The sequence below is a fragment of the Panthera pardus genome, unplaced genomic scaffold, assembly GCF_024362965.1.
Source record: "Panthera pardus isolate Hobbes unplaced genomic scaffold, ASM2436296v1 HiC_scaffold_6, whole genome shotgun sequence".
Lineage (NCBI taxonomy): Eukaryota > Metazoa > Chordata > Mammalia > Carnivora > Felidae > Panthera > Panthera pardus.
Window position 1 is genome coordinate 16,295,694 of NW_026526991.1, and position 24,152 is coordinate 16,319,845.

Sequence of the window (24,152 nt, forward strand, 5' to 3'; positions counted from 1 at the left end):
TCTGGGCGTGGCTTTGGCCTGTCCCATGTGGTTTATAGGGAAAAGCGATCAGACTTCTTGGATTTTAGGGCATCCAAATTTCAAATACTTATTTTATATTCTACTACAGATTTTGTTATCTCTGAAATTATAAAATATGCTTGAAATCCATATTTCTCTAATTATCAGAGTTGAGGGTCCATTGCTTTTAATCCCTGAATCCATGAGGAGTTTTGTTTATCTTTTCACCTTCTGCCTCCCTTTACCACGTATTTCCTAGTTTTTTTTAAGTTTAAATTTGAGTTATAGAGCCAGCTTCTTCTTGTCATTACCGTCAATATTGTATATTTTTGTAAAGCCATATACATCTTAGTTTTTATTATAGTTTTGGACTTTCAATTTAAATACGTACACTGGTTATTCAGAAATACCGTAATGTATTTAGCTAGTGTCCCCATTCACCCCCAGCCCTTTACTCCATGACCAACCTGCCCTGCTGTCCATGCCATAGAAGTGTCCGTCCCACCTTCTTTGCCAGCCCTTTCTTTACACTAAATGTGCTACGCAGGCTTTAATCTAAAACCAATCACTCGACAGTATCTCCAATGATTCTCCCCTCTTTCCCTACTTTATCAATCTTTGCTCTTTGCTAGATCAAATCTGCAAACATGCACATGTGCTGTTATCCCTTACGTCTTAAAAACAAATGAACTTCTCATGATCCTGCTCTTCCAAAGCCTTTCTACTCTTTGATTCCCTCTGCAGCTATATTCCTTCTAAGAGGTGTCTATACTCTGTGTCCACTTTCTCTTCTCCCACTTTCTCTTAAGCCCATTCTGATCTGCCCCATTGTTCCACTGAAAGTACTGTGGTTGGGGTCCCCATTGCCTAACCTGAGACCATATCCAAGGGTCATTTCTTAGTCCTTATCTTACTTGGCCTATTAGCTGCATGTTACACAGATGATCACTTTCTCCTTCTCGATTTACTTCCTCCCTTGGCTTCCAGAGTACCACCTTCTTGGTTTTACTGTTCCTCTGGCTTCTCCCTCCCTGTTTCCCCTGCTATTCCCTCCTCTGCTACTGTTGGAGAGCTCTGAGAATTGGACTTGGTCTTCTGGATTACACTCATTCCCCTGATAATCCCATCCAGCTTCATGGTTTTCAATGCCACTCACATGCTGAAAACTCTGAAACTGAAACTTCCATCCCAGGCATCTGTCACCTGAACTCCTTACTCAAATGTCCAGCTGTAGACCCAACATCTCCGTTTGTATGTTTGATGGATGTCTCAAACTCAGCACGTCAAAACTTCACTACATTTTTATCCCCTAAACCTGTTCCCTCAAAGTCTTCCCAAACTTAGTCATTTGACAGCAATTCTACCCCTCTGGTTTTTCAGGCCACAAATGGTGTTATCATCCTTGACCCTGCGGTCACACCTCTAAGCAATCCATCGGGAGATCCTGCTGACTGTCCCTTCAAAATAGGTTCAGAATAAGCCCATCTCCCGTCTTTCACCGTGGTCCAAACCACCGCCTTCTCTGAGCTGGATTACTGTGATAGCTCCCTACACTGGTTCCCTGCTCCCATCCTTGGTCCCCCATGGTCTCGCCTCAATACAGCATCCGAGTGACCCTTTTAGAGACTTAGTCACATCACACCCTTATCTACTAAAACCCCAAAGTCTCCAGTTTCCTGCACGGGAAGAGTCAAAGGCCTTTCAAGTGTCCTCAAGGCCTCTGTGGTGACATCCCTTTTTGCCCCGTTTCTTCATCTCCTCCCACCCGCCCCTTGCCTTCTCCACGCCAACCACCCTGGACCTTGTGTTGCTCCTGGAATGTCTAGGTGCACCCTGCCAGAGGCCCTTGGCCCTGGCTGTTCCTCTGCCTGGCACACTTCCCCTAGATACTCATTCCCACGGCTCCTTCAGATCTTTCCTCAAATGCCACCTCCTCAGGCAGGCCTACCCTAAACACTCTGGAAAGAGTTACGACCTGCTCCACCCCCACCATCCAACAACTTAGCACTTCTGACTCCCTACCTTGCTCTAGTTTCTTCTCAAAATTTTTACCATATGTATCGCTTCCAGAAACCATGCACTTTACTATGCTTCCTTATCTTGATCACCCTGTTGAAGATGTTTTTACCTTTTGGAGCATCTCCATGGGTATTTGAATAGGAGGTCTGGAGGAGGCATACCCATAAGGTCACATCTACTATCATGTGAAACCAGACATTACTACATTCATCTATGGTTCATCCTTGTTTATTTTTCTTTGTATTCCAATACTTGCTTGATTGGCACACAAGGCATTTTATGACCCGCTTTCTCCCGTGCTGCCTCCAATCTTCCCCTTTTCACAAAATCTTGTGACCCTATTGAACGACTTCCAAATCCCCTTAATCACTGATGTTTCTTGGTTACTGATTCTTTAAGGCTCAACCCAGATGTTATTTCCTTTCTGGAAGCCTTTCTGATCATTTCAGTCAACACATTTTTTTCAACAGATGTTTAATGAGTTCCTACTAGATACCACAGAGATAAAATGGAAAGTGGCACAGCTATGGCCCCTGCTTGTGGTCCGGTTCTGGGAATAGGAATGAATACATCATTCTGTTCATTAAATGGGAAGTGGGGTAGACTGGGAGTTCTTCCTCACGTCTGGTGTTTCTTTCCATGGAGGAGAAGCTCTGTTAGAGCTCCCAGCCTTTCAAATGTTTGAAATTGTGAATTTAGGATAGGTGACTGGGAATGAGAGTCTCCACCTTTTCTTCCCGCTTTCTCTGGCATATAATTCACTTTGCAGGAAGCACACATTCTGCTGGGTCTCTCCAAAAATTGAGTTTGGCATGGCTAGGCCCCAGGGTGGGTCCAGGTGGGCGGTATGCAGTGAAAATCTGAAACTGTTTGCAACTGACCAGATGGGTAAATTAGTCTGATTCTGGGGTTTTAGTATGAAGAAGTCTACTTATCCATCGACCTAAAGTCTCTGATAACAGCTTATTTCTAAATTTTATCTCCCAATTGGTTCTGAGGAAGGGAAAAAAGGACATCACTAGTTGGGCTTTCTCAAACCTCAGCAAGAGTATGAAAGTAAAATTCTGAATGGAACTCCTAGTTTATTCTCTTGTAGTGTCTTTCTCAAAAATTTTTAAATGAAATTTGTTGCATCACTGTAATGATCTATTTATATATATATTCTCCTCCTCCTCTAGAATGTGAGTCTCTGCCTCTGGTTGTGAAATTTGTACACTAGACAAAGGTATCTAGCTTGAGGGACAAGTGGGGGCTAAAATTTTGACCAGTGCTCTGCTGGTTGGTAGTTGTGTCTTTATCTGGGGTCACATCCTCTCAGAAGGTGAAGAGCCTTTTTGTAATTTTCACAAGACCTCCTTAGGTGCCAGCAAAGCCCCATGTCCTTGTATTTGATGAATGAAGAAATACATACTCTTTAGATGGGCATCACTATTGCCTTATCGAAATGTAATCATCCAGAAGGGAGGAATCACATCTATTTAACTCATTTTTCATCATCCTTAGTCAAATACAAGAAGAAAAATACATCAGGCAAGACCCAGGCAGAACTGTAAGGGTGGGAAAGAATATCGCTTTTCCCGGGCCATTCCCTTAATTTCTATTATTATTATTATTATTATTATTATTATTATATTTAAGAGTAATAGAAAAATAAAAACAATGAATTTGAATTCAGGGGATCTCAGATCTGAACCTTCGTTTTCTTCTATCTAAATGGAAAGATCTCAATGGTTGGGGTAAGGACAAAACAGTACATTATATGTGAAAAAATATTGCATGCCATAAATTCATACAGACATTAAGGGTTATTAATATAATTCGTTGATTGCTAAAATTATACTCAGAAGCATTTGCTAGTTCAATTAATGTGTAAGACTCGCTCTGACAATGTTGATTCTAATGATAACAACAAAACTTGCTTATTCTGGAAAACACCCAGAGGCATCTCTTTGAATTACTCATTTTCCAACAGGTTTTTATAGATTTTGTAACATAATTTGAAAGGGTCTAAACCTACATGCTAAAGGGCATTCCACTTAACATCTGCACTTCTTACTCTGCACATATATTTACCTCTATTTCTGTTGGTTAGTAGTTGCTTAAAGGGATGATTTCAGATCCTACTTGATGAAGCCATTCTGCTCGTTAATGAGACGGTACCCCATATCACATTTTTTCTAACCAAATGCATTCTGGTGGAACAGGAGCATCCTTCCAACGTCCATCTATTTATTTATTTATTTATTTATTTATTTTTAAACATTTTTTTTTCAACGTTTTTTATTTATTTTTGGGACAGAGAGAGACAGAGCATGAACGGGGGAGGGGCAGAGAGAGAGGGAGACACAGAATCGGAAATAGGCTCCAGGCTCCGAGCCATCAGCCCAGAGCCTGACGCGGGGCTCGAACTCATGGACCGCGAGATCGTGACCTGGCTGAAGTCGGACGCTTAACCGACTGCGCCACCCAGGCACCCCAGCGTCCATCTATTTTAAAGTCCTTGTGAGAGCGGAGCCCTAATAATTTTGTGGGACAGGGCAGACAACCAGGGCTGATCGGTGCAGTAGAAGGTAGAGGGTTGAGGCATCAACATCAAGTCTTTGTATTTCCCTGTAATCTTCCTGACTGTAGTTCCCAAGAAATATACAGTACAAGACATGGAGAGCAGATGAGGTGTGTAGTACAACTTCGAGGGCAAGGGTAACATCAAAATAAGAATGCCAGAAAATTTAAGGGTAAGGACAGGGATACCAGGAGGGTGTTGGTGTTATCCAGTTGTTGGAATCATCCAGGCCTGGGTTCAAATTCCCAGTTCTTTAGTTGTTTCCCTGCATTAGCCTCAGGTTCTTATCAGTAAAATGTGGCATTTTACTCATTCCATAACACTAGCAGAGGGATCAGATGAAGAATACACTTTGAAATGCCTTGCAAACAATAAGTAACTACATGATTGCCATGATTATAATTATTATATCAACAGTAATGTCTTAACTGGTAGTTTCTAAACACCATAAATGTAAATAAAGCAGTCATGGTGCTTAAGAGTTTGGGAAGCCAGATGACCTGAGTTTGAACTCAGCTCTGCCACTTACCAGCTGTGTGAACTTAGACATATATCTTAACCTCCCTAAGCCTCAGTATTTTCCTTCATAAAATGGGAATAAGATCAAAATCCACTTCATATGTTTTTGAGAGACCTAAATTACATAACAAAAGCAAAGAACTTGGATACTGGACACCTCACTGGGCCAAGAGCCCTCAATTGTTGTGTGTTCTTTCCCATGCTTTGAAGTTGTTACTGCCAAGGAGGGAGAGCAGGGAGGACTCTGGCTGTGGAACACTGGGGAAGTCAGAGACTGAGGGCCACCTTAAGCCACTGCCATGTATCTGAAGTTCTTTCCAGTAGCTGGCTTAGGGGTTTCCCAGGACTATTATGATGCCAGGACACAGCACTTCTGCCAGAAGGAACCGACAGGACAGGACCAAGCATCATGGCTAAACTTTCGGAGTCAAGCAGTTCAATTCCTATATCCACCCCTTATATCTGTGGGACCTTAAGCAAATTACTTAACCTTTCTGAGGCTCAGTTTCTTTACCTGTAAAATACAGGTGATACATCAGACAAGGCCTAGATGGAATTGTGAAGGCCCTCTTTCCCAGGCCATTCCCTTAGTTTCCTATATTATTATTGATCCATAGAGTTGATATGAGGATTAACTGAAATAATATATGCAAAAATGTGCCTGACTAGATAAATGGGGACATTTTTATTAGACCAGCAAAAATCATTTAATCGTACATTTTGGCAACCAGTTATTGAATCCTCTCTCTATGTCAGATACCATTCTGATTCATTCAACAAGGTGTTTGAGTATTTTCTGTATGTTGGGCATCATAATAGGTGCTTATCCATCAAAGCCTTTGAATATCTAGATAAAACACCCCTCAAGACTCTTTAATTCCACTACTCTGAAATTCACAGGTTGTGAACCAGTTTTTCTTAATCCATGCATCAAAGATGATGCCAAGACTTTTGTGAACAATTGAAAATATAAAGAGGAATAAAACTTGACCCTAGCAACCAGAGGTTTCCCACCAGGTAGGGCCATTTTGACACTTTCATCTTATCATTTCTTTCTTTCTTTGGGTGTCATCTGTGGTTGACTTCTCTTTTGTTATGTACCTAATGGTTATATTAATTAACTAATGGAATAGACACGCATTGTGTTTCTGCTATGTGCAGGTCAGAGTACGAGGTCTTGTTTGGAATGTAATAAAGAAATAAGATATAGTCCCTCACTAGGAAGTTCTAATTTAGTAGTGGAGATAAGGCAACCATGAGAAGTCAAATAATAATCATCTAATAGTGTTTTGCTGAACACAATGAGTGTCTGACTGAAAAGATGATTTTGAGGAAGTATCACGGTTAAGAGGTAGGGACATTATAGGCAGATGGACCTGATTTCAAGTCCCAGGTCTGCTCTTAACTAAGTCTTGACTTTGCCAAGTCATTTAATCTCTCTGAAAGTTCTATCAGCTTTAAAATAGGACAAGACATTGGGAGTATTGACTGAGTCAATGCTCATAAACTCTTAGCACAATCCCTGGCACAGAAAAGCTTGACTTTTTGCCATGACTGTCTGAATTAATAGAATCATTATCATACTCACTCACAAACCCTCACTACCCCCTGTGTGTGGGTGTGCGTGCATATCTGTGCTCATTGTGTGCATGTGGTTAGACATTTTACTTGTCATGCATGATCCAATCTGATCAGAGAGGTCCATTCAACCATTCATCCATTGGATGAATAGTTACCAAATGCCTACTATGTGTCAGGCAATGTCTGGGGCACTGGAATACAGTAGTGAGCAATCAACCCTAAAAGTCAAGGTCTCTGCCTTCACGGAGCTTACCTTGTAGTGGAACAGCAAGAAGATACATATAAAACATAAACTATGATGTCAGGCAGTGATAAAATGATATGCTCTGAAGGAAGGGGATTAAGCACCTTCTCTCTTGCTATGACACAAGGACTATTTTGTTCCTCGTCATATCTCCCCCTATCCAGACCAGTAAGCGAGTGACCTCTGTGTTCAGGACACCACTCTCTTTTCACATTTCAGTCTCTGAATCAGAAGGACATTCCTCAGAAGACATTTGGGTCATCAGCAGGAGTATATCTGGTCTCCTATAAGTGGGAAATGGGAAGCCAGGAGATAAAAGGCAGAGCCTGAGAGAGTAGCTAGACTTTGCAATAACGTTAGAAGGAAATAATTATGGGTGCTCCAAACTGATCGAGTTATTAGTCCAAATGCATGGCGTGGCCATGCAGGGAGTGGCTAGTGGCCAGCGGGGAACAGCTGCTTTTGCTGTGACCAGTCCCTCCAGTGAGAGCAGGAAGAAGTCTAGTTAGCCTGATTTATTGAACTATTTAACGTCCACTGGATGTTCTTTATTTTACCGTTATTTATGACTTGCTGAGTCCTGGCAGTAGGCTTTGGATGAAATAAGGTGCAGGTGGAAGGCATGGCCTGGGGCTGAGGAGGTTTCCACATAAGGATGGGACCAAGCAAAGCTTCCACAGCTGTCACTAAGCACATGGGCTGAGAAGGTGGTGACATCTCCAAGGTGTGAGCCTAGCTCGTCCCCGTTCCCTGGATTCCTTTCACACCTCCGACGTGCTCCCTGCCCCCCGTTCCTTCCCTCCCTCTCCTCGCAGACATGTCTCCCCCGGCAAGCAGGCCTTCGCGGTAGCAAATGACACGTCAAACCCACCCCAATATCTCTGGGATTTGGTTTGCGAGCCCTGGCACCACACTTTATGTTTACAAAAGTCAAGAGGAAAGAGAGATCGAAGAGGGGAGGCATGAGGAGGAAACAGACAAGCACACACAGAGGCCATTTTACTCCCATGAAGAGGAGCAGATGTTTCTCATGTGAGTTTCTCCTCGTCTGGAGCGGCTGCGATGTGGGGGCACCATCCCTGCCTGCTCACTGGGCTCGAGGTGGGGGGTCTGACCGGAAGCCTGAGGTGGGCCGGCAGCTCTTCCCCTGCTTCGGTCACGCGTGGGGCCCTGACGAGACCCCGTGCTGTTGACATTCCCTGCCAGGGATCCATGGGGGGGAAGAAACTCTCTGGCTGCCAAGCTGCCTCACGTTGGCTCCAGAAGCTTCCGCCTGGATGTCTATCTTGATTGGCCCCAGACCATCCCCTGCCTGACCCCAACTCGCCCACTCAGGGCTACCTTTTAACCTTTCTGTCCTCACTCACTCTGGACGGGTGTCTCCCCTCAGCCTCGGCTGTGCCGGGCTCAGCCGCCCTCTGAGTGTGCTTCGTTCCCACATGGACCCCTCCTAGAGCCGCTGGGAGCTTAGCTAGACCCTCCGGAGTCCGTCCGCACACGAAATGCCACAGACTAAACACTGAGTCACCGCTCACTCGCTGCTCTCCCCGAAGCTCTGGTTTCAGAGGGAGGACCTGAGGGCTTCACTGAGAGAAATACTTTCCCCCTTTTCTTGCTGGGTGGTTTTAAGGTGCGGCAGCGGCAAGATTGCTGGGGAAGTTGTGGGTGGGCCGGGGGCCAAGTACGATGGAGGTATCCCTGGGTCAGCGTTTCGCGTGAGCACCAACCCCAGCCTCTCTCTCACCCCCACCCCTCGGGCTCCCCCAAGACGGCAGACAGGAGCAGTGGCTTATGATACGACCACCACCTCGCTCGCAGAAGGGGAAGGAAGTGGCAACCAGGCCACCAGATCCTCCCCACGGCCCTGTGGGAAGGCAAGGGAGGGCTGTCCCATTTTGCAGATGAGGAAACGGAGATCCAAGAGGACAGAGGCCGTAGCCACGGCCTGCGGGAGAGACCGGTCCTGGGGCCAGTGTTCTCATCCCAGCAGGCGGCTGCAGGAAACAGCTGGCTTATATAATGAGAAAAGACGGACTGGGAAGTTCAATGTTGGATTCTTGGGGGAAAAGGAAACTGACCTCCCACAGTGAAGCGATCAAGGCGTGGCTCACGGGCCAACTGGGCATTTGTTCAGCGGCCTGTGCAGTGACCCGAGCTGCAATGTTCCATGGGTGGGGAAGAGTACAGCAGGATCCGTTGGCTCTTAGGAACTTGACCTAGTAGCTGGAACCCTGGGAATTTGCTTAGCTTGCTTATCAGTCTCTGGCTCACCCTGAGCAACCTGGGAAACCCAAAGGCTTGGCATGGCTGTCTGAGGATTAGCGTTGATCTGTTCATGGACGGGAGGGAGGTCTGGTCATTTTGTATCTTAGAGAGACGGTTAAGGGTCATGATCAGTCACTGTGTCCACTCCATGCGTCAGTATTACATGGCAGCCTGTGTCATCTCTGTTTTGTCTGGTCCACACTGATGAACCTATTAATGGATAGAAGGAGGGTAGGAGGTGGAGAAGGAAAGGAAGGTAACAGAAGCACTTTATAATTTACCATGACATGCTTTTCTGGCTCCTTTTTAGAATGCAAAATCCAAAAGCTGGAGCATTCTCTTCTGTCTGCATTTTGAATCTTAGGAAAGCATCCAGTTACCATCACAGACCTCCAGCCCGCTTTCTCCCAAGGAGCCATTTCTTCGGGAGGAGGAGGTAATAAAAAGGCTCTGACTCAGGCAGTGTTCTTAAATATTTGTGAGCATGACCCATACATCCATGTGAATGTGACTGAAACAAAAGTTTTACAAAGCAATATTTACCCTTACTTTTGTAATAAATTCTGGAATGTTCTCTTCCACTCTATTTTATATTACTAAAAAAAAAAAAAAAGTTACTGGTTGACCCACTCACGCATGATTGGAAAAACTCTGTTATAGACATCTTGGTCAAAAAACAGCTTCTCCTAAAATGGCTTCATTAATTAGTCAGTCCCAGGTCCGGACCCCCGGACCCCGTAGATGACACCAGTTACGGTCAGCTGCTCTGGTTGCTCACCCACACGGGACAGGACGATGATGAGGATCAAGGTTTCAAATCCTCGAACAGATTGTTACTGGAGAAAAGACTCCACAATAAGGAACTATGGGCTACATGGTGGTGAGGGGTGATAATATCAAAGGATGAATGAGAATGACCAACTTAACTTCATTTTTCCTGCCTCCTGCCCTTTGCTCATGTGTTCCCTTCTCCTGAAACACTCTTCCAGTTCGTCTGCCTCCGTCCAAAGTCTACCAATCTCTCAAGGAGCAACTCTTCTAGGAAGTCTTCCCTGACTACCTTTCCCAGCTTGGAGCCTGCAAACATTCAACTACCACCTATTTAATGTGCCATCATGCCTTGCCAGTTAAGTTGGAATGCCTTAACATCTTATGACTGATTTCTTTTAGATCAAATCTACCTGGCTTCTTGTACTACCTGGAAACCATGTCTGTGAAGTGGTCTTCTTCCCCCTGCTCCTAGTAGAGTGAACTAGGGGATTGGCACTTGGCCAAAGCAGGGCACTCTTGCTCTTGGGCCCTATAACATAGACCTGTGTCTTTGTCTTTATAATCTGTTCCTAGGGTGACCATACGTCCTGTTGCCTGGCTAGTCTTGGCTTATCCTATTACCCAAACATAATTATTTCTAGTGTCCCATTTACTCTTAAAGTACACTGGTTTTGATGATATGTTCACCTCAATTCACACCAACAGGAACTGCCTTCTGTTACTTCCTACTGCGCATTTATGATATCTATAGCTTATAAGACAATTTCACCTACATCAGCTCATTCTCTTGCCAAATTGATTATTTTCCCCTCAGAACCGCTCCTTCCTCTGTGTGCCACCACTAGCTCCCTGTCCTCTTTAGCCAGAGGTCTGGGAGGTAGCCTAGGCTCTTCCTTCTCCTTGACCTCATGAGTCCATTCATTCATTCCTAAAAAAAAGGTTTGAGTTCCCACCAAGGACCAAGTACTGTGCTAGTTGCTGGGTATATAAGGTGGTGAATGAAACAGAGCATTTTCTTCTTTGAATTTATATGCTGGCTCGAGAAACACCCACAAATATATAGTTTCGAGTGGTGATAAGCATGGCAAAGGGAAAGAACAGGTTCTCTGAGAGAGAAGAATGGGGGAGGTGTAGGGCAGGCCTACTTTATATTGGGGGCCCAAGAAGGCCTCTCTGAGGAAGGAACACTTGAACACTTGAACTTCTGATCTCAAGGATCAGAAGGAGCCAGTTAAGGAATGGATTTCAGCAGCAGGGGTTGACACACTTTCATTTTCACATTTTATGTTGATCACTCTGAAAGCCATGTGGAAAATGAATTGTAAGGGCCAGGAATGGAAGCAGGGACACCAACTAAGAGGTAATTACAGTTGTCCAAGTAAGAGTTGATGGTGGCTTACACTAGGAGTAGTGGAGATAAATACAAGTGGACAGATTGGGGGTGTATTTTGGAGGTGAAAATCAATAGGATTTGGCAATGCATTGGATGTGGTAGAGGAGAGGGGCTGGTGGTGAGGGAGAGGAAGGTGTCTACCAGGTGCGTGACTTAAGCAAGACAGTGGAGAGTGGAACCATTCATTGAGATGGGAAGAGGAGATGAGGAGAATATTTGATGGCGGTGGTAGTGGGTAGATCAAGACATCAGTTTGGGATGCATTTAGATGGAGGTGCCTGTGAAAATTCCAAATGCCTATTTCAGCTTCGTGGGCATGTGCAGAGCTCTTTGCTTAGAAGGATGAGCCCTCCTGAGCTTGGTTTAATGCTCTCCTATTGCCATTTTGAAATTCCCAATAATTAAGTGAAGTTGGATTGGACAATGAAGCACGTGTGTGAGCAGAAGAAATACACCCAGTTTGCATGTCTGCCATTCCTTGTCCCCCCATTCACATATAGTAGTTGTCATGTCCCCAGCACAAATTTTAGTAGATTCATGGTGAGTAGGAGTTCAGTGAGACTCTCAAAGTGAGCACAATGTAGGTGCACAAGGTGAGCACATCTATGATTGGCCAAATGAGGGCACCGACAACCCCCAGAAGCCATACCTTCCACTTAAAACAACTTTCTTAGAACACAGAAGGAAAACAATGATATTCTAAGAACCACAAATAACCAAGGAACCCTATCAGATCCTTACTTAAGCTGAAAATGAAGGTACAGAAGGAAAGGAAAACATAGGCAACCTATCATTCCTTTTCCTTCTGTTCCTTCCTTACTCATAATTCTGGGTAGAGGATGGGTGATTTAAGAAATGAAAGTAACTGAGTTAGTTTGGTGCAGCATTTCTACTGTTGTGGTAAAAACGAGGTACGTATGCAAGTAAGAGGCATGAATTGTGCACCTTTGATGGTTATACATAGGAGTTAAATGCTCTTCTATTTGCATTTAAAATTGACATTGGGGGCGCTTGGGTGACTCAGTAGGTTAAGCATCCAACTTCGGCTCAGGTCATGTCTCACGGTTCATGAGTTCTAGCCCCACATTGGGCTCTGTGCTGCAGCTCAGAGCCTGGAGCCTGCTTCAGATTTAGTGTCTCCCTGTCTCTCTGTCCCTCCCCCTCTCGTACTCTGTCTCTCTGTCTCTTTCTCAAAAAGAAATAAAACATTTTTGAAAATTAAAAAAACAACAACCTGGCATTGCACCTGGGTGGCTCAGTTGGTTAAGTGATCAACTCTTGATTTCACCTCAGGTCATGATCTTATGGTTCGGGAGTTTGAGTCCTGCATTGGCTCTGGGCTGACAGCATTGAGCCTACTTAGGATTCTGTCTCCTTCTCTCTCTGCCCCTCCCCCCCTTGCTCTCTGTATCTTTCTCAAAAATAGATAAATAAATAAAAACTTTAAAATTGACAGTGAGCAGTATAAAGGTGAATGGTACATTCATGCTACTAATTTATAATTTTTACTTTTTCTTTACTTAGAATGACAATAAATAGAAAATAAAAAGTACCATGAAAAATCCTAAGAGAGACTGTAGAAGAAGAGAAAAAAACAACAATTAGTACCTTTGATGGCAATTTTCTTCCTGCATTTTAAGTAGGATCCCACATTTTTATTTTACACTGAGGCCTGCAAATTATGAAGCTGGCCTTGGGTAGGAAATAGGCCAAGAGCCCCACATCACCGAATTTTGTTGGTACTACCAATTAAATATCTTTTCTCTCTGTCCCTTGAGTCTTCTTAGCTTGGCTATCTCTTCATTATCTTGCCTTCCTTCATATCCCTCAATTCCATCATTCTGTGAGATACCCCTCCCCCCTAATCTTTAAGGAGGGTTGGCATGTCTAGGAAACAGCAGAGCAGAGATACTATACAGGGGATGGCTTAAAAAGAGAGAATTATAGGTCTGCAGAGAGACAAGAGAAGTAGAGAATAAGTGGAGGAGAAACTCCATGTGGGATACTCCCTGGACACGTAGGGGTTACCCCCAAGAACCAAGTGTCCTCGTCCTTTGTAATGGTAAGAGGAGACAAGTCCTAGTTGACTCCATGACATGCTACCTTTATAGAAAAACAGTGAAGCCAATTATCTTCCTACACTGTTTTCCCAGAATGTAAGGAGAGACACACTCTCCAGGGCTGTCCCACCCAGTGTCTGTTTGAGGGGCTCATGTCCAGGACTTTGGGGCCATGGTATAATGTCTGGATGTTCCTGAACCCAACCTACTTGAGGCCTGGGCAACTGTCCAACCTCCATAGATCCTACTACGTCCTCCTAGTTGCTACACTGTCAGCCAAGCCATGCCAACAGGTAAAGGAAGATCCTACTATGAGCTTCCCAGAGTGTGAAGGAACCTGTGGAGGCAGAAGTAACATCAGTGTAAGAGTCTCTGTGAAAGCTGAGCCATTTCTCAGTTCTGGGACTTACAGAATGACCACATTTCCCAGCCTCCTTGGCAGTTGTATTGGGTCATGTGACTGAGTTCTGGCCAATGGGATCTGAATAGGAGTGATCTGATGATGTGAGATAGACATTATGATGCCTGATGTTCTAGGTGGAGAGTCTGACTTATGCAATTTTTTTTTAAATTTACATCAAATTAGCATATAGTGCAACAATGATTTCAGGAGTAGATTCCTTAATGCCCCTTCCCATTTAGCCCATCCCCCCTCCCACACCCCCTTCAGTAACCCTCTGTTTGTTCTCCATATTTATGAGTCTCTTCTGTTTTGTCCCCCTCCCTGTTTTTATATTATTTTTATTGCCTTTCCCTTATGTCCATCTGTTTTGTCTCTTAAAGTCCTCACATGAGTGAAGTCATGTATTTGTCTTTCTCTGACTTACGCAATTTTATGCAAGCTCACTAGATGGTTCTTTTACCAATGCTTCCTTTAGAGATGTCAGGGAGGATGGGCTGTGGAAAATAATGAGTCTACTGGAGCAAGATGGACATTTCATGGCAGCTTTCTTAAGAGCATATAAGGTACTTGTGGTAAATTTTTACAATAACGGTCCCAGATGAATTCCTCCTCTGGTATCCATGCCCTCATGTGGTTCCCTTTCACATGATGGCCATGTGACTTGTGGTGGCCAATGCGATGTCAGCAATCATGATGTAATCAGAAGCTTGTTCCAGGCTTGTGCTTGCTCTCATGGAACACAGCCTTCCCAGATGTCCTTGTTGAGCACAATCCACAACCAAGCCACCAGCTAAGTGAAGCTGCGTAAGTGAGCCCAAGTGAAACTAGTCAAAGAACCACCTGGCCAACCCACAGAATTGTGGCACTTAAACTGTTGTTTTAAATTAATGAGTTCTGTGGCAATAGATAACCAATAAAACAACTTATTCATGCCTGTTTCCCCAGAACCTACTATATTGCCTGGCATATTTCTGCCCTCAAGGCATTCTTATGGAAGTAAGCTTTATCTTCCCAACAACAACCCTGTCAGGTAAGTATTACTACCATTTTGTATTTATTTTTAATTGTTAGAGTCACAGAAATTCCTACTCATCCCAACTTCACATCTGGGGGGACTGTCTGATTATTTTACAAATGTAATAACAGGTTTGGGGAGATGCACAAACTTGCCTCTCGTCACCCAGCAGACTTTGATCGCCTATATTATATGCCCCCTTTCTTAATGAAGAACTGATGATGGTCTTTCCCATTTGTTGAGTACTTACTATGTGCCAGCTGCTAAGTGGCACTTTTGTCCTTCCAAAAACCACATGGAGCGGGCCCTATTAGCATCTCATTTTAGAACAAGAGACTCTGAGGATCAAGAAGGAAATGAGACCGGCTACCCAGAGCTGGTTAGTGGCAGCACTGAGCTCTAAACCTGGGTCTATCTAGATCCTGCCTCTTTGGCCCTTCACCATTTCACTTGACGTAGAATCACAGTTCACAGGCGGATTAGGTTCCCAAGTGGGTGCATGGAGCAAAATTCACACACCATGAAAAGAACTCTTGAAAATCTCCCAAGTCTCCTTTGAAGTACAGTGGATACTACTTTACTTAGTAATAGATATGTAGAACACTTTAATATATTTCGGGTCTGTATCATGTTTAAAAAATGGCTTTCAACACAAGAATCGCACTGGCAGAGTCTGGCTGGATGCTCACAAATTTCATTGATTTTCTTCTGGGACTCACAGGAAGACTGCATTTCCTAGCCTTTTGCAGTGAAATTGGGCCATGTGACTGAGTCCTGGCCAATGGAATATGGACAGGAGTGATCTACGTCATTGTCAGTGTTGGATTTTAAATACTTCTGTCATTCGATAGCCCAGGAGTTGACAAATTATGGCCCCAAGCCAGTCTGGCCTGCTGCCTGTTTTTGTAAATAAAGTTTTATTGGAACACAGCCACACTCATTTGTTTACACATTGCCTCTGGCTGTTTTCATGCTACAAGAGCAGACACAAGTAGTTGTGACAGAGACCACATGGCCTGCAAAACCTAAAATATGTACCAAAAGGAAGAATATCCAATGTGAAAAATTGTCTTCAACAAATGGTGTTGGGAAAACTGGTCAGCCACATGCAAAAGAATGAAACTGGACCACTTTCCTACACCATATACAAAAGTAAATTCAAAATGGATTAAACACCTGGAACCATAAAAATCCTAGAAAAGAGCACAGGCAGAAAGATCTCTGACATTGGTTGTAGCGACATTTTTCTAGATGTGTCTCTTGAGGCAAGGGAAACAAAAGCAAAAATAAACTATTGGGACTACATCACATCAAAAGCTTCTGCACGGTGAAGGAAACAATCAACAAAACTAAAAGGCAACCTACTGAATGGAAGAAGATATTTGCTAATGAAATATTTGATAAAGGGTTAGTATCCAAAATATATAAAGAACTTATACAAATCAACACCCCAAAAGAAATAACCCAATTAAAAAATGGGCGGAAGAAATGAACAGACATTTCTCCAAAGAAGACAAACAGGTGGCCAACAGACACATGAAAAGATGCTCCACATCACTCATCATCAGGGAAGTGCAAATCAAAACCACAGTGAGATATCACGGCACACTTGTCAGAATAGCTAAAATCAACAACACAAGAAACAAGCATTAGCAAGGAGGTGGAGAAAAAGGAACATTTTTCACTGTAGGTGGGAAGGCAAACTGGTGCAGCCATTGTGGAAAACAGAATCTCCATATGGAGATCCCTTGAAAAGTTAAAAATAACACTACCCTATGATCCAGTAAATATGCTACTGGGTATTTACCACCACCACCCCCAATTCAGAAACACTAATTCAAAGGAATACATGCACCCCTATGTTTAGCAGTGATATTTACACTAGCCAAATTATGGAAATAGCCCAAGTGCCCATCGATAGCTGAATAAAGAAATATATATATATATATATTCCATTATATATATAATGGAATATTACTCAGCCAGAAAAAGAGTGAAATCTTGCTATTTGCAATGACGTGGATGGAGCTACAGGGTATTATGCTAGTGAAGTAAGTCAGAAAGAGACAAATACTATACGATTTCACTCACCTGTGGAATTTAAGAAACAAAACAAGTAAGAGGAGAGAGAGAGAGAGACAAGCCAAGAAACAGACTCTTAACCATAGAGAACAAACTGATTGTTACCACACAGGGGGTGGGGTGGGGGGTTGGGTGAAATAGGTGATGGGGATTAAGGAGGGCACTTGCGATGAGCACCGGCTGTGGTTTGGAAGTGTTGAATCACTAATGTACACCTGGGGCTAATAGAACACTGTACATTATACTGGAATTAAAATTAAAAACACTAGAAGGGGGAAAACCTGGGGAAAAAAATATTTACCAAAAGTTCACGGACATCTGCTCTAGTCCCCCTGCAGTGGTTGCTCTGACGCACCACCCGCTTTCCTCTTTAGCAGTGAAAATTTAATTCCTCAGCTGCTGGGAGTGCTGCGGAAGGGTGGTCTCATCTGCATTCACCGACTGGTAACACCGAGGCTTCACAGCATAACCACCTTGCCCCGACGCAGGGCATCTCTGGGAGGCCACCCAGTTCCAGAATTCTCCACTGGGCTCCCGGAGACTATTTTGGGGCTGCAATGCAGCTCATCTTCTCCCTCTGCCCAATCTTGCCTCCCTTCCACAAGTGTTGATCCCAGGAGCCCTCCCTCCCTGATAAACATCGTGCATTCTAATCTCACCCTCAGAGTCTGCTTCTGGGGAATCCAGCCAGCAGCAGCTGTCATCTCCCTCTGGAGTGTTTAATATGGCAGTGTCACAGATGGAAGGTGCTGGATCATCACTGCTTAGAGGACAGTCACTAAGGAGCACCTCCAGACACACTTCACCCTGTGACTTCCATTGTGTTATGCCTGTTGGATTTGGTATTGTTTGTTACAGCAGCCAGCTCTACTTACTCTGACAACTGTGGTCAGCAAAGCAAGGCTGTGGGTGATGAGAGGCGTATGAACACAGAGAGCACAGATGACACGCTTTCTCAAAGTCACTCTGGAGCAGGTGCCGTCTAAGTGGGTTGGAAGGTCAAGTCATGTCCATAACATATTGTTCTCTTTTGGTCTCTCTTTTCTCCCTCTCGCCAACCACATCTAGCGGAATTCTTCTAGATTAAATGTGGGCCTGCTGTGACTTCACCTCCAGCCCTGTTTGGGACTCCACCATCAAAGCATCTCTGAACAGCTTGCTTTCTGCAATAGTTGAAGAACGAGTAGCGTGTGGATGGCTGAGAGGTGGATAAGTGGGGGATCGAATCAAGCCCAGATGTCAGTCAGTCTCCCCCCGACCCAAGCTGAGGGCTGGGACAGAACTCAGGGGAAGAGTCCCCATTGGGGGGGGGGGTGGTTCCCAGGAGCTGAACATAAACAGCCCCGGTGCTGACTGCCCACCAGGCATGGCTGCACTTGTGTCCGCCCCACTGCAGGAGTGTCTGCAGAGGCAGCTGGAGCCCAAAGTGGTCTTTTGTCTCCCCTCTCTCTGAAGTCATCCCAGGACACAGGTGTGCATCCCCCCCAGCCAGCCGACAGAGAAGATGAATCAGCTTCCCTGAAAGACGTGCCCCAGAGCAGTCTGTCAGCTGAAACTTGTCTGAAGGAGCACGCTTCCCTCCTGACCACAGCTAATGAAAATGTGTGGCTTGCCCGGGGAAGAATCTATGCTATTCTTTAAAGGAACAATGCGAACCACAGATGTGCAGCATCTGGCATACGATAGGGATTTCCCTGAATGAGAACGGTAACTGGACCAGCCAGCTTATGAGATGCCTTTGGGTCCAGGCATGTATTTTCCTCCTTTTGGCTCTGGATTTGGGTTCTCAGAAGTTCAGGTGAAGCCCAAGTCACTATCACTTAGTGTTTTTCATTATATGTGCCCCCCTCCCCGTTTATCTTCTATGGTCTTGATGAATATGCTTGAGATGCCCCCAAACCTATAACCCTGCCTCTAAGTCTTTGCTCATGTCATTCTCCATTTCTGTACAGCCTCCCCTTCTTTATGACCATCTAATTTGTCAGGACTCTTTCCATGGAGGTTAAGTGAAGCCCAATCCAACTTGCTTGAAGCAAAAAACTACATTTATTGAATAACGTAACTTAAAATCCAGGACCACTTGACTTCAAAGATAGGTCCACCTGGATCTAGGCGTTCAAATGAGTTTTCCAGGACCTGGTCTTAGTCTATTTCTTCAGGTCTAGACTCTGTCTTTTACGTTGGCCCGAGTTTCAGGTAGGCACTGAATGGGCTCCAGTCTTGCATGTTATCATGTTAACTCCCGTGTGGAAAAAGTGATCCTGGGGATAGGCCTGATTGGACCACTTGGGACACATTCGTGCTTGCCTATGAAGTAATCACTGTAATCGGGGCGATAGGTAGTACATGGGGGGCAGGAATCACATTGTGTTTCCTTTCCTTGTTTGAAACCCTGTGAAATCAAATGGAAACGAGGCAGCTTTGAATCAGGGGGAAATAGTTACAGCACTTATTAGTTTGGAGCAGGGAAGAAACGGGCCTTAGTGACAAGGACTGGGGCCAGTTCTACCTGTATGTATGAGTGCTTCTCCATCTCAGGCCCCCCAGTGGCTGCCTCCAGGTTCAGATGGGATGCCAAGATTTGCTGTGATTTGGGGCCAGCCAAACACTTGTTGAGTCTGTGTGAATCATTGAGCTTTTGCTGGTCAGTGCCATATGCCTTCTATTTTTCTTATACCACCCTATGTATCTAGTACTTTGGTGAGCACCTAACAATTACCCGACGGGTTTTATTGTGAAATTGTGATGTAGGTGCCAGTGCTCAAGCCTGGAAATCAAAAGGCGTGGGTTGTAATCAAGTCTCTTGACTTTTGCCGAGCTAAGTAGCCATACCAAGAGAGCACAGAGCAGGATAACAGCTATTTTTGTCTAGTGCTTCTGGTTCACAATACTTACATTGCTGGCTCACTTACAATGACCCTGTGAGATAATCCAAATGCTATGGGGTAAGCTTCAAGGTTAAGTCTAAGGCAAAAACTGGGTGTAATCAAAATTTCCCTGGAAACTCCTATAAATCATCCATAAAGTACAGTTTAAAAGGTTTTGTGATTGTGACCAAATACAGGAATACTTGTGAATTATGTGGAATGGATAAACGAACATATTGCCTATTATTTAGGGAGAGAACATTTCCCAAAGTGCAATATCAAAATACAGCCATTTATGCATCTAATGCAGCAAGTTTTTCACAACCAGAAAGGGAGAGAAGAATAGTTTCACATCTTTGTTTTTAAGATCATCCTGGGACACGTGTGCATTCAGTGGATTATCAAATAGAATCTTCTGGACTATTTAAATAATTGTTTTTATTTCCTTCTCTTTGTGTGATGCATTTCCCCAATCTTATTTGGTGAAATATGTTGATTATATATTTAGAAAGTGTTAGGCATTGGGCTGGGCCCAGGGAAGTCAATGGTGAATAAAATGGTTTCTGGCCTAATGGAGTTTATAGCCTTTGCAGATTGCTTCACACACAAAGAAACTGAAGCTCAGAGAGGTGACTGCCAAAGATTTCTCGGGCCAGTAAGGAGCAGGGCTGGGATCTGAACCCAGGTCTTCTGGCTTTAACCCTAAGTTTTTCCCAACTACTCCCCACTGGCTTCCATGGTAACTGAAGTCACTCCCAAAGCCAAAGTCAGAGTCCTGGAGTTCATTACAGCAGAAACAGACCATTGCAACTGGCCACTTGCCTTGGCAGTTGGGATCTGGAATTGAGTTCATATTTGGTGTTGAATCGTACCCTCCAGAAACGAGATGGGTTGGAATGGAATGGTAATGAGGGCTCTGTTTGCTCCAGAGGGCCCACTCCCTATTCTTCCCACCAGCCATCATGGTTGACCACCCTGTTTAAGCCCCCTATTGATTACAGAGGGTTGATTTCTTCTGATGCAAGTGGCTAAGCCAAGGGCAGTTACAGCTGCGCCATAGCCCCCCAAATTACTGCCTTCCGGACAAAATATGTCAGGCAGCCTTCCCAAGAGCCCTTTCCAAGGACAAGGAGGCTGGTCCTGGACTTGCATCTCCCTTGTTTGGTATCCAGTGTGTGTATGTTCCTTCTCCACGTGTACCCCAAATGGCCTGAGAACCAAGGTGCCCCCTCTCCCAGAGTCCCAGCACCCCCCCCCCCAAGCCCCACATCCCCATGAGCCTCTCAGGCCCCATCCAAGGAGAAGCCTTGAGGATGCAACCAACGGGACCCATCGAAAGGCTGTGGTTTGCCCTGGCTCTCAGTTTGCTGACCCAGCCCCCCACCGGGGTTGTGGCGCCAGACCTGGGGCTCCTTCTCAACTGGAGCAACGATTTGGGTGAGTTAAAGAGCAACCTTCATACTGAAGACGGTGGTGACTCGGCTCCCATTCCCTCAGCCAGGGCACATTTGCCTCTTCAACTCCGTTTCATTGAGGGGATGTCTACAGCGAGCACAGCCTCAGGTTAGAATTAGTTCTTTTCTATTGCTCCTGTCAGAAAGATAAAAATAAAGCATTTAGCTCAAGGAAAGTTGGCTTCTCACACAGACTTGTGTATGTAGTCTTTGGAGAAATGTCACTAATGGTGTTTTAATAATGCTTTATGGGCCTAGAGACCAATAAGAAGAAGAAGTTACTATTTACCAAAGCGACTGCTAGCCCCTTAATGACGGGCTAAGTATCAGCTATTGGCAGGATATGGAGTGGGTAAGTGCTGTGTAATTACCAAGCAAATTCATCATTATTTCTGTCTTATAAACCAGAATATGTGTTAAATAATACTTTGGGGCCACTGAAAGTAGTTACCAAGCCCCATCTCTGTAAGAACATGTCATTATCCTACGGTTGCCCTGTGTTTACTAAGCAAATCTATGCAATTATTATCTAAAGCCCAAACCCTGCCCTCACAGCCACAAAAGTGCACCCGAGGGCAGGTCTGTGCCCAGAGGAGGAGCGGCATGTGCATGGGGTCGTGCAGGATTGGGGCCTCCACTTCCCAAATTCCAGCTCTGCTCTCATTCCTGCGCTGGGAAAAAGCCACAAGCAAGGCCTTATGAAACGCGTTGTTGTGTCTTCCCTTCTTCCCCACCCCACCCCAGCCCAGGCCCGGCTCTGGCCTCCCTGCTTTTCTGACCCGCCAGTCCCTACCGCGGGGGCCTGCTGGGATCTCAGTATCTGGCGGCAGAGGGTTCAGTCCACCAGTTCCAGGCGGCTCTTTCGAAGGCTCAACTCGTGTCAGGAATAGTGCTGGGCTCCGAGGACATGAAGGTCAGTAAGATATGTCCCCTGCTTTTGACAGCCCGCGGTGGGGGTTGGAGGGTGAGCCGGGGTAAGAGGCGGGTGGTTCCCAGAAGTGGTAGGTCTGGAACACAGAGTCTGCAGAGCTTTGAGGTCAGGAGCCTGGGCTCTGGAGCCTGGCTGCCTGGCTTCAGATCTGCAAAGTGGAGATAACCAGCGGGCCCATGTTAAAGATCACTGTGTGAGTTCTAGTGGGAAAGTGCTGAGAACAGAGCCTGGCACACCCAGTGGATGTTCTGCACCAGTTTGCTATTATTTTAACGTGGTAAACACGTGGGGGAATGCACGCCTGAGTACTTCGGCACTCACATGCCGTCATGAAATAGGGCCTTCCCTACTCCTGCCCAAGAGCAGTGTTCTCTTCCTCCTGGGAGCTCACTGGGCATCCCATCCGGCTGTGTCTCATGGCAGCTAGCAGTTTCTACCAGGCACTGTGCTAACTGGGGTCGGTCTCTGACCTCCCCTACAGAGCTTATTGAGTTCCAAGTTTGGGTTTTATTCATCTTTGTGCCCCTAACACCAAGCACAGGGCCAGGAGTGTAGTAGGGCACTCGCTTCATGTTTGTTGAATGAATAGCAGTCACTCAATAAACACTTGTTTAAAAAAAAAAAAAAAAAAGGAGCCCTTCAAAGTCCTATTTGACCACATGGCCAAGGCAATGAGCCAAAACCACAGATTTTATTCTGTTTTCACTAATGTGGGTACATGTGGGGGAGTTGGATTTTGAAAGGATTGCAAAAGAGATTTCTTTACGACCCAGACTGACGAACAAAAGACTAATTAATTAAAAACAAAGAAACAAAGGCCTTGAGCATCAGGCTCCTTTCTGCTCACTTGGTATTGATGGGCTGACATTTGACCGTGAGGCTGGGGCTCCAGGCAGGAACCCCGCTCCTTCTTCCAGCAGCCCCAGGCCTGAGCAGGCCCTGGTGAGTTGCTCAGAAGAAAGCAGTATTGTTAACAGCTTTTGTTCAGGAGGTCCCCCAGCTGGTCCTGGGGTCACCACGCTTCACTGTTTACTTGTGTGTTCTTAAGCTGGGGCCCTCAGTATTATCAGAAGATTAGATTTTTCTTTTTTCATCCCCAACTGTCCTTCCCCCACCCACATGCCCACATCCCCCATTCTTTTCATTCCTCAGTCTCAGAATCTCTCTGGGTGAATGTTAATTAGGCTGAACACACACTAGGAGGTCAACGGCCTGTGCCTCTTCTGTGAGACACCCTCTCTCTGGTGGATTCTTAGATTTGATAATGGGAACAATCACTACATTGGTGTATTTACCATTTCAAAGAACTTTCCCCTACGTCATATCTTCTCATCTGACCTACGCGTTCATGGGGCAGGTATTTTATTATTCCCATTTTCGAGCTGAGAAGGAGGTGGTAAGTGCCATCATTGCAACCAAAAGATGATAGAAGAGGACTCAAGCACATGCTTCCTACCTCCCAACCCTGTGCTCGTTCTCAGACACCATGCTGGCCGTGGTGCTCTGAGAGACGCAGGAAAGTCTGCGTACTATCTACTAAGCCTAGGACGTTTGAGATGAAACACAGTTGTAGTCGTAAGCACATAACACTTGTCACTGCATTTTATTTCATTTTTCAAATTTATTTCTTTAAATTCAAGTCGGTTAACACACAGTATAGTACTGGTTTCAAGAGCAGAACCAAGTGATTCATCACTTATGTATGATACCCAGCGCTCATCCCAACAAGTGCCCTCCTTAAATTCCCGTCACCCATCTAACCCATTCCCCTACCCAACTCCCCTCCAGCAACCCTGTTTTTTCTTGGTACGTAAGAGTCTCTGATGCATTTTAGAACTTTCTGGATGATACAGTCTGGTCATTTCTTGGGTTTGACAATAGGATAGATGAGGGTGAGCGGGAGGTCAATGAAAAGTATGTTAACGCAAAAGCTAAATGTCCACCAAATGATTCACCAACCCCTGCCCATTCCACTCAACCAAAGA